Source organism: Rhinopithecus roxellana, chromosome 2 (assembly GCF_007565055.1).
Source record: "Rhinopithecus roxellana isolate Shanxi Qingling chromosome 2, ASM756505v1, whole genome shotgun sequence".
Taxonomy (NCBI): domain Eukaryota; kingdom Metazoa; phylum Chordata; class Mammalia; order Primates; family Cercopithecidae; genus Rhinopithecus; species Rhinopithecus roxellana.
The window spans coordinates 100,877,969-100,892,573 of NC_044550.1; positions in this window are offsets into that span (position 1 = coordinate 100,877,969).

The following is a 14,605-nucleotide window of genomic DNA, read 5'->3' on the forward strand; positions in this document are numbered from 1 at the left end:
TGAACAGGCCATTTTGACCCCAAGATTGAATTATTTACCTCTTCCTTGCTATTTTGTTAGTTCATGCATATTGTTAATGCTTCTCCAGTTTCCCTTGGTATATTTTAATTATTATTTATAAGTCTAGTTTTTTAAAAGAAGGTAAGCTTCTCTGTAGAAGGAAATGTGTCTTCCATTCTTGTAACTTGCATTCAGTTTCGACACGATTGTAAAGCCTACTTATAGTAACTGACTTCAATGCTTGTCTCATCCAGCCTTCCATTTAATGGGATCCACCTTGAGACCATTTGAAATAAAACGTTTGAGTGGTAAGACAATCTTTTTAATCATGCAAAACCTAATATAAAGCATAATTATAAATAAAATTATAACTACTCACGTATGCTTTGGTGTCTTATTGAGAATATGTTGACATTGGATGACCATATGTGCAATTTCAGTAGCTGGAGGAAGCATACACCAGCTGGTTTGTGTCATTGTGCTTATCGGGAATATTACTTTTATAGTGATAAGTGCTATAAATTTGATTTTATTAATTTCTTATTAGATTGTTATTCATAAAATTTGTCTGTATACCAGATGGTACAAATTGATCTCAATGTACCCATTGGTATAATGTATAGCTCTGTAAAAAACAGAACGAGTTTTGCTGCTAATCTCTCTTAATGAAACTAGAATGATGGCTGTCACATATTTTTCTTTCTAAAAATTCTATTAAATCTAACCCTTTCACCGATGGTGGATCAGTTACCTTGATCATCCTTCATGCCTACTATGACTTTGAATAATCTGAAACTCTGGCTTTAATCAACTGTAGCAATTTTGGATTGATTATGTTTATGAAGCAGAGATGAGTTCAGTCATCTAGTTAGTGTATTAGGTATTAAAATGTGACTGTTATGCCAGTTTTGGGACTGCAAGCATGTCATGAAATACATGGATATAATATCCAAAGGAGTAGTCAGTATTGATGAGGTATTTTACGGCTTCACCCTGTAGCCTTCTCAATGTAATCAGAGTAGGAACTTTTCTCCATTTGAATTCATTGTGTACCCACTTGTATTCTGGTTGACATTGGTTACCATGATTACAAAGAGCAACTCATCCACAGTATATATTCCTTTGTGACTGTGTCATGTACTGCTTAGGCTTTCAACAAAAAATATGACTTAACTTTTCTTCATATGATCTGCCTTCAGTAAAACATACTTTGTATCATTTTATGATAAATATTCACAAACCAATACATGTTGTATTTTTTGTACTCAGTTGTGGTGCTCCAATGTTTATGTGAAAGCTGTTAATTCAACAATTCTTCAAAGAGTTGTCTCACTCCCTTTGGCTCAGTTCTACTCTCACATAGACATTCTAGTTTGTCAATGCTCCTTTCTAAAATTTGGCCCAAAGTTCAAAACATAATATTCTGTTGCAGAGTCAGAGGACTGACCATTGCTTTGTTGTTGTTGTTGGATGTGCATTTGTATATCAATGTTTTCTAAAATCACATGAACCTTTATGGCAACTATGTGACACATACAACTTGCTGAGCTAAGAAGGAACAAAACGTTTAGACCAGGTGCAGTGACTCACGTCTGTAATCCCAGCACTTTGGGAGGCCAACATGGGATGAACGCTGGAGCCCAGGAGTTCGAGACCAGCCTGAGCAACATGGCAAGACTACATCCCTACCAAAAATATATTAAAAATTAGCCAGGTGTGGTGGTGCGTGCCTATGGTCCCAGCTACTCAGGAGGCTAAGGTGGGGTGATTGCTTGAGCCCCAGAGTTCGAGACTGTAGTGAGTTATGATCACACCACTGTACTTCAGACTAGATGACAGAATAAGATCCTGTCTCAAAAAAGTTTATGTTTCTTTTCTTCTTTTTTTTTTTTTTTTTTTTTTGATGTGTCCTACCATTCAGGCACATTTCTGTCTTGCTACAATTTTTCTTCTGGTGTAATGTAAGATTTAGAATGTAAGCCAAAAATAAAATTCTAAAGCTTCCAACGATCTGAATAGACTTCCTCCTCAGCCAGGGCTCTGTTAACATTTAACCTGAAAGACTGGTTCAGGCCATGACGGGAAGTGGGGGTCAGACATGCCTCATCATACCTATCCGGCATTAACATCAACACAGACTCTAAGTCTGATATTAAACATTTTACAACCTGTTCTCTCGGAAGTCCGTTACCTGGAGGCTTCACCTGCGTGACAAAACTTTGATCTCCAGGACCTCTTCTTGCAACCTAGACATACCTTTCTATTGATCCCAGGTCTTTGGATAAACTCAACCAATTGTTAACTAGAAAATTTTTAAATCTACCTATAACCTGGAAGCTCCCCATTCAAGTTGTCCTGCCTTTCTGGACCAAATCATTGTATTTCTTAAGTGCATTTGATGGAAGTCTCATGCCTCTCTAAAATGTATAAAACCAAGTTGCATCCTGACGACCTTGGGCACATTTCTCTGGATGTCCTGAGTGCTGCGTCATGGGCCATGGTCATTCATATTTGGTTCAGAATAGGTCTCTTCAAATACTTTACAGAGTTTGACTCTTTTCATTCATTAATTCAGAAAAATTATTATTTGTTTTCTTTTGTAAGACTAGGTTCATATTTTACCCATCTAAATCTGTTTGTTTATTTAAGTGTAAAAATTGAGGCGAGGAATGGTGAGGTAGGCCAACTCTTTGTTAAGGCAATAGATGATATAGGTTGAATCCCCCATTGAAACTGAAGCATTTTCTCTTCCTCATAAGATTTTTATCTGAGAGAGACAGAGAAAAATCATGGCTTCACCCTTTGGTCCCGTCTTGTTTGGAGGGCATCCCCAGAGCCCAACCTGGCTTTCACACTACTGGTGGTAGGTTCTCCTTGTGGGCTTAAACTATAATGATATGTTTCATTTTTCTAAATGCAATTAAAAAAGGAGTATGCTTGTGCTCCTCCTCTTGGTGTCTGTCTTAAAGGAGCTTTTCCTCTGAAGCCGGGCAGTGATCTCACTCACCTGGCATCAGAGCACAGTGGGCTTCTTTCCTCAGTCTTTTTACCAATGTCCCAGCCTCCACTTTTGGGCAGATAAAGGGATGAATACATTTAAATGGTTAATCTGATACTTCTGGACTAGCTTTTACATTTAAATGTGATTTTGTTCTTAGAAATTCAGAATCCAGGAGGCTTTTAAAAATCCTCTTCCATGGCCCTCCTTTCTTAAGTATTCTTGTTAACAAACACAAAGTGCAGCATTGACTCAAGTTTAAAATGTTAAAGCAATATCTGGGCGTGGTGGCTCAAGCCTGTAATCCCAGCACTTTGGGAGGCCGAGACGGGTCACGAGGTCAGGAGATCGAGACCATCCTGGCTAACACGGTGAAACCCCGTCTCTACTAAAAAACACAAAAAACTAGCCAGGCGAGGTGGGGGGCGCCTGTAGTCCCAGCTACTCTGGAGGCTGAGGCAGGAGAATGGCGTAAACCTGGGAGGCGGAGCTTGCAGTGAGCTGAGATCCGGCCACTGCACTCCAGCCTGGGCGACAGAGCGAGACTCCGTCTCAAAAAAACAACAACAAAAAAGTTAAAGCAATTTAATGTCGTCTTTTTAACTCAGCCTTATCACAATTCACTGGAATTATTTTTGAAAACAAGATTTATAGATGAAAATCCATCTCACTTTAAATAGCTCACAATCCTATAGCTACATCCTGACTGAGTCCTAAGTCTACTCTGGAATTTTGAGTCTGTGATGCAGACAATGGATTGTATCAAGTTTTTTAGACATCACGGGCAAATCTCTGTCTCTGGGAGGCTTGATGCTAAATATGAAATCAAAAATTCAGCTGTGTAGAAAATATAACATCATTTTCTTATACATGAAAATCAATTCCTATAGTGATGTTATTTTATAGGGTAGTTAAAACTAGACTAATTGAGAATTCTATTCCATTTCACCTGGAGGTGTTTCACATTCTTTCTTATTCCACAGCGTTGCTGAGAAAGAATCACCTGTGTGGATTACCATCAAGCTCCTCGAGACTGTTTCTCCTGGGCATCTTGCTGTCTCCTGGACTTTACCTGCAAAGAAAATACAGTTTTCCTCCATTCTAGAATTCCCATATCCTTTCTGTTGCCCTCTGGAGAATATCCTGTTTCCATCACTTTCATTTCCTCTGGAATATGCCACAGATGCAAGACCCTGCTCTCCCCAGGACCCACGCTGTCCACTCATCTCTTTCTTCTGTCTTGATACTCTCTTTTCTCTATCCTTCAGGCAAGGGGAACTTTGTGTTGTGTTTGGATATTGGGAGTTTTGAGCAGAAAGTTGTTCTGATTTTCATAATGTAAAGCTGCCATTCATCATTCAAAGTTATTCTCCTGAGATCTGAGCTTTTGAATCTCAAAAGTTAAGAACTGATGTTTTAGCTTTATCATCTTTCTGATGTGTCAACGCTTTTATGAGTCAACAATACAAAGAATGTCCTAGAGACTGCCTAAATAGAAAAAAAAAAATAAATCATACTGGCTAATCTATCAAAATATTATTCTTTTGCAGGTATATGATGAATACACATATGTACACCCGTATATGTGCCTATGTATGTAACCTTGCAAAATTCAGATGTTGTCTTCCAGTTCTAATAAAAACATAACATGATTTAAAAGTGTTGTTCTTGAGTGTCTAAGGTTCTAGTCTCACCCAGAAAGAATAGTAAACTACTGCCAGATTTGTTTACAAATTGCAATCATTTAATAATGCAACCGATATGCCCTATTTTCAGTTTCACTTTTGAGGCACTAAAGAAGGTAATGTATTTTAAAATATCAAATTCAGTGCCTCTGAGACAATATATCATTCTTAGAATGAAAAATGTGTTTTTTCTTCCACATTCTCCCCCCACCCAGGAACAGCAGAAACACGAAAAATACACACAGGTTTCATGAATCACTCCTGCTTAGTGCCGGTCACTGCCATCACTTAATGGAGGGTATGGTGAATCTGCTGTGCCCCTAAAAGCTACTTCCCAAATGGCAGAATTCTGTGAACTTTCCTACTGCTCTTGGTTTCTTTCAGAATTGTTCATTGCTATAATTGCCTAAATATGCCACTACCTTGCAAATACAACTGTGCAGGAGGTCTGAAGAATATTCCCTTCCTCCAGCCACTGCTATGGTGTGTAAAGCATGGCATATTCCAAATACCAGGGCAGTCCAGGTATCCACTGAATATTCCATAGGAGGAGAAATGGCAGCTTTTCCAGATGTTAAAAAATCAGTTTGTGGTGTTATACATCAAGTGACTGGCTCTTTTCTATATATATACGTGTAGTCATTTGCCCATGGCACATCTTCAATGCCAATAGTATTGGACCACAGAGAATTCAGTATCAATGCATGCTTTTACCAGAGCCAGCTCTTCCCCATTTGAATCGTCAAAAGAAGAAGCACTGTCTTCTTTCTATCTCAAGGTCTAATGCATTTTCTTTCTGCAAGACTCATCACTTTCTAGAGTGACTAGTATTTTACCTATTTCCATCAGGTAAAACAAAGAAAAAAATAACAGTCAGAAAACTGTTATTATAGTTTATCCTATTGAAAAAGACCACGTAGTTGAACCAATATGAATTAGGCCTAATTTTTCATAATTAGGTCTCAGAGTCAAGGTGTCAATGAGAAGTAAACCTTAACTCTAAAGACAAGCTTCAGACAGAGGAACTGGTGAGTTGTGTTTGGATATTGGGAGTTTTGAGCAGAAAGTTGTTCTGCTTTTCATAATGTAAAGCTGCCATTCATCATTCAAAGTTATTCTCCTGAGATCTGGGCTTTTGAATCTGAAAAGTTAAGAACTGATGTTTTAGCTTTATCATCTTTCTGATGTGTCAACGTGAGAAAGGGGCTTTGCTGTTGATATCAGGAAAAATGAGAATTGGGTGTTGTGAGGTGATGTGATTGTGAGGTTGTGTGACGCACTGAGACAAGATTTATCACACGGCATACACATTTGAACATCACCAATAATGGGCCTCATCATAGTTAAGCTATAGTTCCGAGAAGAATCACTAGCATCTAAGCCACCAGCCACATCTACTCCTGGAGAAAACCTTATGATAGGGGAACAGTGGTCGATGCTATCAGCTTCTTTTTTTAATGCTGTGTACAACTAACAGTCTCTGTTCTTTCCAGTATCTGCATGAGATCTCAATTTGATCAGCTTATGCGTGAACAAGGAGGCTTATGATTAAGTTTTCTATTTGCCCTTAATTTCTTAGGCTATTTTATGAGATGGCGGAGATAATCTAACATTGCTGGCTCTTTGTGGAACCATGCTGCCTCCTGTTGATCACAGTTTCGTTTTCTGTAACTAAACTTGGCCCAGTTTTATGCTCTTCTCATCTTTACTGTGTAAAGTTTCAGGAAATTTTCTTTTTAGACCTTACATTTAATTTAAGAAATTACATGGAAATTGACAATTGTAAAAATATTTAGTGATTTTATTTTGATATGGCACATTTCGATTTATGGTATAATTAGGTATCAGTGAAACCTCAATAATTTTATTTAAAAATGTTTAAGCAATGTTATTTCAAATTTTTGCATTTGTTGATTTCATTTTGTAGGAGACAATGATCGCTTTTACCTTAAAATGCTATTTCTAGAGAAATAATTCAATATATTTACTTTTCAAAGTCTTACATCACTTGTCATCATGAAAGTGCATCCCATTATCAAAAGCTTTCCAGAATATTGAGTTTTTGTTAATTTATAGAATAAACAGAAATTTAGAACAACAATATGTAATGTTAATTCACTGTATTTAATTTGTAAAAATTATGCCTTGGTTCGTTGTTCTTTAATAATTGTGTCTGCTGATACAATATCATATATCACTCTTAGGTGGATATAATGAAAATTAATAAATACGTATTAATTAAAAAATATATAGAAGATGTTGATATATATACTTAGGTCAAATATATTGTAAGCTTAAAGCACACTAATAGTATTTAATCCTAGTTTTTATATACTACATTAATTCTGTGTTATCATTTTTTATATGTATTATAAGTAGTATATACTTAATATATTAATTTAATTTATTAAGCTTTTAAAAGCACATCTGCTCCTAATAAAATAGTAAAGTAAGAATATTGTAATAAACTTACTTATTCAGCAGATTTTATTATGTGATAATAAGGAAAAGAATGAAAAATATTACCTTAACAACTTCATAATCGATGCCAAGAACTGTATTACGGAGAAAAAACATAACTTATTTGCCTTAATTCAAAGCCAACATTCTTTATGAAGTGAATTAGAAAGAAAGACTAAATTTTTGTTGGGATACTTCTTTCATCATAGACAGAATGATAATTTCAGTAATCATTCAATATAAGTTTATTAAAATGCTCTGCCATATAATAATCTTTATCTGAATGGAAGTAGCTTTCTTCTGAATCGCGAAATATATAAAAAACCAAGTTAAAAAACACTCTGTTTCTATCTAGACTACCAAATTCCCATTTAATATTTTCAAAATTGTTATATATTAAAGTTATCTTTTGATAGAATCAAAATGTTCCTCCACTTGATAGTGTCCTTAACACAGTAGGTAAATCACTGTATATACTAGATTTGATACAACATTAAATGATTTGTAGTTGCGCAGTGAAGAGAATGCAGTGGCTCCAGGCATAACATAAGGAACATGGAGATTGCATGTTTCCACTGAATTTCTAATCTATAAGTTCACTTTTTCTATTAACATTTTTTTAACCAGAAGATAAATTATTGGACATTTTGAAAGTTCCCAATAATTTAACTTAAGTTGAATACAGAAAAACAATATTCAGAAATATTAAACACATCAGTTTTAATTATCTACCAAATAATAATCTTAATTTAGAAAACACCATGATAAAAACAGAACCTGTCCTAGTTTACTATCAAAGTATTAAAGTATTTTTATTAAAAATACTTATAAAGGTAACTAAATCTTTAACCTCAGACTGGAAAAGTACTTTCTCTGCTATTAAATAAGGAGTGCAAAATAGGTTTCATTTTTTTATCTTTGTATTAGATTCTATCCAGTTACACTTACTTCATGGAAGAAATGGAGAAAATCCATAGCAAATAGAAAAACTTCAAAAAAACAAAAACAAAACACACACACACACAAAACTTGATGTTATGTAGCCTCTCTTCTCCTTGATTGTTTTTGTAATAAAGAAGATATTAGATTCTAAAAACAAAAATTAATTTAAAAAATTAATACAACCCCTCCTCATACTTTCAGAGAAAGAAAATTGTCTTCAAAGCAGGTAGTCTGTGAGGTCTTGTGTGTTTTTATCACACCAAATAGATGGCTTTACCCTTTCAAAATTTTAGTGAACCTTTGCTGACAGGAACTCTTCGTTGTCATTCCCCGCCCCTCGTTCCCAAACATCTAGACTGTAAAATTTGATTCCAGCCTGTCAACCATTAAGCAGCAATAATTATTTCTGAAGTAGTGAAGGTGAAGTGTGACAGCCATTTCATATCAACGACCTTTTCCAAGCTTCGTAAAACTTTCAGGTTTCTTTTTCTTTCTCTACTTCTTATGGAACAGTCAGAGATAAAAGAAAGCTAGGGAAAACAGAACCTAGGTTTTTCTTTTGTGCTGCATGTTTTTTTTTTTTTTTTTTTCTTGCACCAAACTATCCCTTTAAAATTAGACTTGGTAACAATAAGCAAAAACTGAAACACAATTTATAGTTTCCCAGGCTCTTTAAATGTGATTGTGATATGTGATTGCCCTTAATGAGAGCACTGGTCTTAGTTTATTTAAAACAACAACCACAAAACTTGTAAGTTAGTTTGCAGAATAATTATTGAAGATAAATTTTACAGGTTGTGGAGAGCATCATATTACTGCTGCCGTGTGGCCTTAATTTCTATTATACCCTTAACATCTATTAACCATGGAAGGTACATTTATTGACATTATTTAGAGAGATATTATTAATTCAGTTAAAATAGTAAAAAAAATTCTGGTCTTTAAGAGTTTTTAGTTAGAAATAATACTGCAACTTTTTATTATTTTCTTTAAAGACAGACTTTGTATTATTAGACCAGTATTTCTAAAAGTAGACAAATAGACTTTAGAATCACCTGAGTTGATGTTAAAAATGCGCATTCTTGAGTTCAGTCTTTCAAATCAGAAAGTGGGAGGTCAAGAAGACTACAGCATTTACATTTTTGATAAGACTTAATATCTCCATCTCTTATTGTGATGCTAATGTACACTAACATTTGGAAACTATTGGTTTAGACATAACTTAGAAGTCATGTTTCAATAGCCTTAGGAAAAACAAGCTGTGGTAGATCAATTTCTTTTCCTTTTAAATTAAAATAATAAACTTTGTAAAAGGGGGTAAGATGGTTTTAATTTGTATTGTATAAGTTTAGAAAAATGCATGCTGGGAACACGAAGAATGGATTGCCATGGTCTGAATGTTTGTGTCTTCCCAAAATTCATATGTTGAACTCCTAACCCCCAAGGTGGTGTATTTTAGCTTTTTGGAAGGTGATTAAGTCAAGGGAGTGTAGCCTCATGAATGGGACTGATGGCCTTACAGAAAAGGCTCCAGTGAGCTCCTTTGCTTCTTCCACCATGTGAGGATTCAGCAAGAGGATGCCATCTATAAATCAGGAAATGGGCCCTCACCATATACCAAATATGCTGGAACCTTGGTCTTGGGCTTTCAGCTACTGGAACTGTGAGCAATAAATTTCTGTTTTTGTTATATTCCCCAGTTTATGATATTTCATTATATCAGTCCAAAGGGACTAACACATGGATCCTACCTGTGGAATCTATATCATCTTTCCAACTGTTTAGTTTGCTTTTTCATTCCCACTGGAAAGACACAGTGCTTAGAGTGTACCTGCAATATTGATACACAATTTTCAAAGGAGGGATCAACATATATAGTTCTTCATAGGCCGTGGTGTGAACTGAGGTTTTTCTTCTATATGAGATGAGAAGCCATAAGAGTGTTTTAAACAGAAGAGTGGAGTACAACTTACTTGTGCTTTAGAAATTCATACAGAACCAAAAAAGAGTCTAAGAGCCCAAATAGCCATAGCAATCCTAAGCAAAAAGAGCAAAGCCAAAGGTATCACATTCCCTGATTTCAAACTATAGTACAAGTCCAACGTAACTCATACAAAAATAGACACATACACCAATGGAACAGGTTAGAGAGTCCAGAAATAAAGTTACACAGCTACAACCATCTGATCTTCAACAAAGTTGACAATAAAGAGCAATGGGGGAACGGACTGCCTGTTTGATATATGGTATTGGAAAAATAGGCTAGCCATATGCAGAGGATCTGGGTGATGAAATTATTTATACACCAAACCCCAGTGACAATGCAATTTATCCATGTAATAAACTTGAATGTGTACCTCCTGAAATTAAAATAAAAATTGGAGAAGAAAAATAAAAATACCATCTTGTATTGAGTGGAGAATAGATTGTGTTTGGTAAGAATGCAGGCAGGAACAGCTAATACAGCAGACCAGGTCAGACATTGTAGTGATTTGACTAGTATGGAAGTGCCTAGCTGGTGAAAAGAAGGAGGATCCTGAATGTATTTCAAAGTTTCAGCTGACAGGATTAGATTTAGAATGTAAAAGGAAATGTGACAAATAAAGGAAAATTACAACATTTTTGGCAAGTGCAACCAAACAAACAGGATTTGCTAAGATGTGGAGTTGTTAGTCTGTTCTCGTTCTGCTAATAAAGACATACCCTGGACTGGGTAATTTATAAAGAAAAAGAGGTTAAATGGACTCACAGTTCTACATGGCTGGGGAGGCCTCACAATCATGGCAGAAGGTGAAGGAGGAGCAAAGGCACATCTTACATGGTGGCAGACAAGAGAAGTGGCAAGCAGAAGGAGGGAAAGTTCTATAAGTGACTTTTTATATTAGTTCATCCACTGTGAAAAGTAGTTTGGCAATTTCTCAAAGAAGTTACAGCAACTACCATTCAACCCAGCCATCACATCTCCTGAGAACTCACTCACTGTCACAAGAACAGGATGGGGGAAACTGCCTCCATGATTTAGTTATCTCCACCTGGTCCCTCCCATGCATTTGGGGATTATGGGAACTACAATTCAAGGTGAGATTTGGGTGGGGACACAGCCAAACCATATACCTTGTGGATTAGGGATTTTGGAAAACTCTGTTGTTGGGATGGAAGAATAGGAAACTCAAGTGTTCTGTTTCAGACATGCTAAATTTGGAGACCTCATTACCAGGTCATGGCCTGCAAACTATTATCTATGAGCCAAATACAGCTTATTGATTGTCTTTCTAGGGTCCACAGGCTAACAATGGTGTTGCCATTTTTAAATGGTTGAAAATAAATAATATTTTGTGACATGTGTAATTTACTTGAAATTAAAATTCCTGCATGCATAAACAGTCACACTCATTTGTTTATATTGTATCTGTGACTGCTCTTGTATTACAGAGGCAGAGCTGAGTTGTGCAACAGTGACCATATAGTTCACAGAATTGAAATTGTTTAGCTGATCTTTTATGGAAAAATTTCCTGAGCCCTTATTTTGATGGTCTACCACAAACAATATGCTAGCTTGAACTCTAGGAAAGTTAGGCAGCAGCTTCTGCATCACTCTAATTAATAAATGGCCCAATTTTTGCTCATGTAAAGACCTTAGTCATGAGAAGATTTAACACGTATGTGACTTTTTATGTGAACTTCAGTGCCATAACCAAAAGTAAATTACTTGTGGTGTGAATAAACTTCTGTCTGGCCAAGAGAGGAGATGCCATTTCATAAAGAGATCGTTTGAATTCCCCAAAGTGCATCACATGGGTTCCGGTTTATTCGGAACTGTCCTAGCCAGGAATGACCACAGTTTCACACACTGTTTGTTGTATCTCTTATGCTGTCCATCTCTAAGGTTAGGTGGAATCATCAGGAGTGGATTATAGGAAGTTTTTTCCACTATCTTGGGACATGCCAAGCACAAAGGAAAAAATCAATACTTTATTTCTATTAAATTGTGCATTCATCTACCTTTAACCCCTAAATAGAGTAAAGGAACTGAGTCCGTCTACTTTTAGAAAACAGTCATGATATTGCTATTATTAAAAAAAAAAAAAAAAAAAAAAAACTTTCCATTGCTCTAAACTAAATAAGGTTGGTAATTGAGAAAATTGAGAGAGAATCTTCATTTGATGAGAGCTGCGCTCCAGTTGTGTGTGTACATGTAGGAAGGTCAGTATTCAAGGCCACAGGTAAATGCGCCAATATCTGATTTTCACTAAATTTATTTTAATACTATTTTTAGCTATTCACTAGTTTTATATATACAGAATTGCTTTATTATACATAGATGAAAAACTTTAAAATACGTTCAGTATGTGAAAAGACATTTACTTTAAAACCTTTATACCTAGTGGAGCTTTTTCCCCTTTCTATAAAAAGAGACATATGGGAGGAGAAATGATCAAATCCCCAGCAGGAAGTTAATACTTGCTGGGCTCCTCTGACAGTGGCAAGACTCCTCTAAAGCCTTATAAGTATGTGAGATCCAGTCTTCATAAAAATGAGTCAGGGTTTGCTCTGTGACAGGTAAAATATTCCATTTCTGAAGTTATTTTTAACTTTAGAACATAATTTCTATGCATTTTATGCTATTAAACTTTCTTCCTACTACTTAAGCATGGAAGATTTTTTGAAAGGATCTAGTATACTATTTGCCTTTTGAATATTTGATGACAAGCTGTATGAGAAAAATACACAAACATGCATCACCATTTTTTAAAATTTTACTTTCATCTTGGCAGTATTACATAAGATTGGATAACATCAAATGTATGTGTGCATATCGATGGTCATAGACTGTGCAATACAAGGAGAGAAATTCCAAATCTCAATGATTGAGAGCATAGGCAAATTTTCTTATTATCATTTCCTTATAACATTGTGTTGTTCACATCATTATTTTATCATCATCATCAAAAGCCTCATCATTTCTCTATTACTCATTAAGCCACCATATGGACATAAAACTGCCAGTTATCATACAAAGTAATATTTTCATTTTTCCTTACTTATTTCAATAATTTGTTAGCTTTTAATTTTGATACAAGCAAAATGCTAAGACCACTTTATAGTTGAAAAATTCCACCAGTAACATCTGATAATTAGGTTGACTTATGTCAGAAAAGTCAGCAGTTTCACTAATGAAATAGAATGCCACATAAAAATTCAGTAAATTTTAGAGCCCGTCTGTACAGGTGATTGGATTGTTAATTTTACAGGTCACTTGCTGGAGCATGAATAGCATGAAGTTGGTATGTTTCTCAGAGCTAGATTATTATGAGAGGGAAGAAAGCCTATTAAATCAAGTCGAATAAAAGTCTTCATTTTCTTTATTTTTGTAGCATTTCAGAAACTTTTGATCAATTATTTACCTGACCTGTAATAAAATTTTCAAAATGCTGCAAACATTCCAATTTAGCATTAATTTTCAAATTGCTTTGGGTTTATCTATTTCTTAACTTGTGAAAGGATTTTTAGAAGGGAGAATGGAACATAGCAATTTTTTTTTAAATAAAACTGTTCAAATAGTTGGAGCAGGGCTCCCAGCTGGATGAGTGCTGAGCTTACCATTCATCTAGGTGTAGTTAGTACACCTCCTTGTCAGTATCTATTTGCATCTACTGATTTATACTGCTGTCCAAGGGCTTCCTCGGGAAAATTATGCAGTCTGTCCACAATTACAGTTTGAACAGACCAAAGTTTTAAGGGGATGGAGGGATTCATAATGGTCAAGGAAGCAAAGAAATTCCATGTACAGGGGCTGACTGCAGCAAAGAGAAGAAGGCATTCAATGTGACAAACTGGAATAGTTGGTGAGAAGGTAAATTCATAGAAACGCTATGGAAAATAGTATGGAGACTTCTCAAAGGACTAAAAGTAGGATTACCATTCAATCCAGCAGTTGCACTACTGGGTATCTATCCAGAGGAAAATAAATAAATGTATTAAAAAGGTATCCATACTCATATGTTTATTGCAGCACTATTTACAATAGCAGATATATAGAATCAACCTAACTGTCCATCAGTAGATAAGTGGATTAAGAAATGTGGTACATATACACAATAAAATACTATTCATCCATAGAAAAGAATGAAATGTTTTTTTCAGCAACATGGATGGAACTGGAGGCCATTATCTTAAGTAAAACAAGTCAGACACAGAAAAACAAATATCACATTTTCTCACTCATAGTGCAAGTAAAATAATGTATACACATCGATGTCAAGAGTTGAGTGATAAACAATGGAGACTTGAAAGGGTGAGGTGGTGGAAGGAAGGTGGATGATAATAAATTACTTAATGGGTACAATGTGCATTATTTGTGTGATGGACACCCTAAAAGTCCAGACTTCACTGCTATGCAATCTATGCATGTAACAAAATTGCACTTGTACCCTGTAAATCTATACAAATTTAATTAATTAATTTAATTATATCAAGACATAAGAAAATGGTGTTTCTGGGTTTGGAATAATAGCTGCTG